The sequence below is a fragment of the Magnolia sinica genome, chromosome 16, assembly GCF_029962835.1.
Source record: "Magnolia sinica isolate HGM2019 chromosome 16, MsV1, whole genome shotgun sequence".
Lineage (NCBI taxonomy): Eukaryota > Viridiplantae > Streptophyta > Magnoliopsida > Magnoliales > Magnoliaceae > Magnolia > Magnolia sinica.
In genome coordinates, this window is record NC_080588.1 from 52912201 (window position 1) to 52917500 (window position 5300).

At 36.9% G+C, this 5300-nt stretch overlaps 1 protein-coding gene across 1 annotated transcript in view; it reads right to left on the bottom strand.

The window, feature by feature from the left end:
* Window positions 1-5147: 5147 nt before the first annotated feature.
* The window catches only part of LOC131229172 (cytochrome P450 81Q32-like), an 11327-nt gene continuing 11174 nt past the window's right edge, over window positions 5148-5300 (bottom strand). The window contains exon 2 of the mRNA XM_058225062.1: window positions 5148-5300. This exon is cut by the window's right edge and continues 750 nt beyond it. The gene's annotated coding sequence lies outside the window, so the exon portion shown is untranslated.

Below are 5300 nucleotides of genomic sequence, written 5' to 3' on the forward strand. Positions count from 1 at the left end.
CTGAGAAATTTATCACGATACTGGCCAGAAAAGGAACCTTGCAGCATGACTGAGTAGTTTTTCCCTGTTTTCATAGGACTAGGATAGCTTGCTTGATGCCGTTCTAGGATAATCGGCTTTATGCCGTTAGGTTAGTTTGCTTTCCAGTTGTTTTAGGATAGTTTGCTTTTGTTGGTTTCACTCTTGTACTGACCCATTCTTACGCTAATATCTTTTTGGAATGGCCGTTCAATTTCCTCATCAGGTACTATCTTTCAATCACTTCTCTTTTACTTTTGTTGTCCTCTATGTGTATTATATGCTTATTTTTTTTACATTGAGGACAATGTAGATTTCAGGTTAGGGATGGGAGATTAGGTTACTTAATTAGTATTTTCTTGGTCTTGAGCAAAAATTAAAAAAATTTGAAAATTCTTATGGATTCAAAGTGATTTTGACGGCCATATTTGATTTAGATATATAAGATACTTAATGTTGGTAGTTTATGCCTCTTGGATTCGGCTATCTTTAGATTTCACAGTTAAGTCAAATTGTTAATCCATGATTAGAAATTTTAAACATTGATTGAGTCATGGTTTCAGATATCACACCTAGCTTACACATTAAGGCTTCAATTCGATATTAAATTGTTAACTTGACGTTCAATAAGCATGGAAAGAACCGACTTGGGGAATTTGTCCATCATGTTTAATAAAAGAATTGAAGAAAAAAAAAAGAATGAATACCTAGCTAAAAAAATAATTGTCTTCGGAAAGGGTTGGGCGAATGGTCTTCACCATGGGTTTGATCTCTATAAGTGATGATTCGATTCCCGTCCTTGGCTTTACCTTTAAAAGGGTGATATAGAGTGAAAGCCATTGATGGAAAAATTAAAAGCTAGAAGAATGAAAAGTTGAACTGTAAGACAAGTTTTGGTTTAGGTTATAGTTATCCTGAATGCTCTCATGATTATCAATGTTATCATGAAAATAAAGAATTAGTCTTTGATTGTGAAAAGTTTAGGTTTTATTATACACTCATAAAACTCAATGTTTAGAATTCTTCTAATCGATAGATTAATACTTTGAACTTGACTATGAAGTCTATTGACTTGAATTACTTTTCAAAAATCACTCGAATTTATAAAAATTTATTTTGTGATTCTCAACTTATTTTTCGCATACTTTGCTCGGGACTAGCAAAATACTAGTTGGGGATTGTATTGAGAGTCAAATATTGCATATTAGACCTCAGTTATTACCTGATTTTACGAACATGATACTGTTCGACGGCCTATTTTAATCGTATTTGTGTTGTAAGGTGCATTTAAGAGCTTGGACTAAAAAAGGGTACTAAAAGCATGAATTTAATACTCATAAATCACCAAGGTAAGGGACGGACTCTAGGGGACCGAGATCAAAGAATTTACACGCCCGGGATTCGAGAAAATTCAGTATTTCACGCTAAAGAGGCCTAAAATTCGTCCAGAATGCAAGATCACAAGGTTCCTACCATCCGTTCGGTTCGAAACTTGATATCTGGCCTGAGGATCATAAATTTACCATACACGTCGAATTTCAGCCATTGGATCCTTATGGAAGTGGGCCAACGGACAGATCAGCCCATGAATCTTTGATTTAGGGCCCACCTAATATCTAGATATGCCTTAATTTTGGTCCCAACTGCTTAAATGAGGTGGAAAAATGGATAGACAGATCAAATTTCTCATACGCATCAAGGTGGGACCCACTTTGTGTGAGTGGACGTGCACAACCGCTATGCATTCGCGGTGCACCGAGCCAATAAAAGAATTCAAATTGCGTTTGACCGCAATTTCTCTGCCCGATTTCAAATCGGCTGCGACACAAGAACAGGGACTTACGGCCCTTTCTTGTCGGCCACCATCACGATTCAACGGTCCAATCAGGACCGTCCATCGGAGTTATACAGGGCCACTGACCAAGACCTAGGTGAAAATTTTCCAAGAAGCAGCGAGTATCTGATTTCAGCCATTCAAACGGAAGAAGACGATACAGTAAAATTCCTGTGGGCCACACCGAAACCACTCAAAAACAGTCCATTCCAGACTGGTTTTTCATCAATAATCCAGTGGACGGCGTGGATTTCTCAAATGACATCGATCATGGCCCTAATGACGCAGGAAAAATCTGATTTCCGGATTTCTTATGCAGCACGTGCGACGGACAATGCCGGCCAACATGGGCCATTTTGCAATCATAGTGGTGGTCGGATGCACTATCTGAACCGTCTAGAAGAGAGAGAAGGTGGCCACGACTATTGCCAAGGTGGTAGATACCAAGGACAGGCTGTACAGCCGTCCCAAAAATCCACCAAACGTAACTTGGTTGCGTCTCTTTCTTCTGGTTTTTGGATGCGTAAAAGCTACGCACGCACCATCTTACGCATTCCAGCTTCTCCACCGCCCTATGCTGGCTATAAGAAAAAAAGGAGAGAGAAGACATGAGAGGCCATCCAGAGAGACAGGTAGCCGTGGAGGCATCTGCATGTGGAGGAAGAGACGTGTGAAGACAGGGAAGAGAGAGAGACGTGGAGTATAGCTGATTTTTCAGGAGTTCTTCCCTCTTTCTTTATTTTTCTTTATTCATGCTTTTCCTGGTTGTAGCATGACTGTGTCAGGCTAAACCTCTTACCTAAGGTTAAGAGGTGAAGCTTGTAGCATGTTGGGGTGTTAGCTTTGCTTTGATTTATGTTTATTGAACTCTCATGGATTCTAGTTTGATTATAAGGAATGTTTTTAGTTTTAACGGTTTATTGTGACTCAAATTACAATAAATCTACGATAGCTTGAGATATTCTCTTTTCATGTATTGAAATTGTGAACTTGGGAACCCTGTTATTCACCATCGTCTTATGGGCATGGTTGGATGATGAAACCCTTCCTACATTCATATATCTCTCAGACTGGTTGTGGATTGGTAAATTGTTGTTGTTTGTCATCGTCTCCTGGGCATGGTTAGGTGACGGAATCACTTCCAACTCTTCACCACTTCTATCTATTGATGATTAGATTCATGAGAAGTTCAGAGATCTGATAAATCTCTTCCTACCAATTTGATAGGATAGGACTCTGATTCCAGTTGTGTCCTTGAATCAATGTAAGGTAGCTTCCCAACTGCTACAAGTGGATCCTTGGTACCCTAGTTCCCACCTTTATTTTTATTAGTTTTTAATTAACCTATTCATAATTATTCTCTTAATTTTCTTTAATTTGGATCACATCTTCGCCTAGTTCTAATTCAAGTTACTTTCAGATTACGTACAAGGTTCAGTCCTGTGGATTCGACCTCGGTCTTACCGAGATTATTACTACATCACAACCCTATACTTGGGGTGTGATCAAGTTTTGGGCGCCGTTGCCGAGGAGTAACGGTTGCATTTTTCTGAAATTAACTGGTTTTAGAATTAGGTTAAGATTATTTTTTTTTTTCTAATTATTAGGTTAGGATTTTTCTGTTTGATTTTTAGAAACTAACCTAACTTTCCTATTTTGTAAGATTTTGAGATAGATCTTTTAAATTGGTTTCTAACTTAGGAACTTCCAATTTGATAACTTCTTTCTAACTTCTCCTTTATTTAGATCTCTTATTTCTATAGGATTTTTTTTTCTTTTATTTTCTTTTAGGATTAACTTTAGAGTTAGGGTTTCACCATGGAAGAGTGGGTACATCATTATGATGAGATGGATAAATGATATTGGGGAAGAATGTATAATGATTATGATATAATTCAACTTATATCTCAAGATTTTTCTCAAACCATTATCGATAACCAACTAGAATATTATGCTTCATCGGTTAATAAGTCCTTACGCGATCATAATTATGGAAATGAGGAATATTATCAACCATCATATTCTTTCACACATGATCCGTATAACTATAACCAGTGGAAACATTAAAATTGGGAAGATGAACTAACAATATGTTCTAATGATTATTCTTTTAAATACCCTACCTTTGAAATCTAACCAGAAACGATCCAAGATAATTCATTTAAGTGTAACATGGCTTGTCTTGCAAAAATTAGAAAAACAGTAGAAGTGCAATTTATAAATCAATTTGTTAAAGTTACTAATTTGGGCCTTAACATCAGCCCAATCTGCCATCTTCAAATTGAACAATCAAAGCTTCAAGTACAAACGATTTTCAAGAGATTTTTTTTTTTTTTACATAAATGATCTCTAATTTCGCTCATATACTTGCTACAATTTTCTCTCTCATGACATTATAGAGGACCTCATCCATTATGTACAATTGGATAAAGGTTCTTACTTTCTTATCTATCTTGTTTCATTCATATTTAGTCATAGATTCCGGCTACTTTTCAATGAGGACATCGCCCAAACCTTGCCAAACTAAGAAACTAGTCATCTTGACATTCCATAGTTCAAAATTATTTTTCCTGAAATATTTTTCAATATCGAACTTTGAATTAGAAGTCATTGATACTATGCTTTCAAGTTCAATTTGCTTCTCAACGTTAAGCTTTGATATCACTTGTTGGGGAACCGTGGAAGTATACAGAGATGAATCAAGAAAAGTACCTCAAACACATAATTACGTTTAAACACAAACAATCCGAATTGTACATGGAAAAACCCTTACGGGTAAAAAACATGGCACAAAGGGACAGTAATACACTATGAAAGCAGAAAATTACCAGAGATAAAGATTACTCGATTCGAACAAGCCTCGAACCACCCTTACAAGCCGTTGAAACCCTTTGCAACTAATTAGAAGGCTCTAAGAGATACACCATATTCCCGATTTTATGTATATATATATATATATATGAGAATGGATGCACAACACCAAAACATTTCAACAATAAGACATGGATTTTTTGAATTTTTCCAATGACACTTCAATGGCATCGACGGCCCGCTAATGGCATCGAACCCCTTTAATGGTATCGAGCAGAATACTACCAAGTGTCAAGCAACCAACATGAGATTTTCAGATTTTCTCAATAACATCGAGCAAATGTCGATGACATCAAACAGTTTGTCGATGGCATTAAATGATCTATCGATGGCATCAAACAGCTCTCGATGACATCAAACGGTCTGTTGATGGCATCGACATACCCTGTTGTTGCTGAAGGATTTAAGACATCAACAACAATAGTTACACAACAATCAAACCATCCAAATCGTTGATTCAACTCTCAATGGAGCATCGATACATGGATCAAACCTCACATAAGCATACAACAACAGAGAGGTGGTGGGTGTGTGGCGTTATTAATATAAGGCATAATCTCACAAGGGGTTGTGCCTA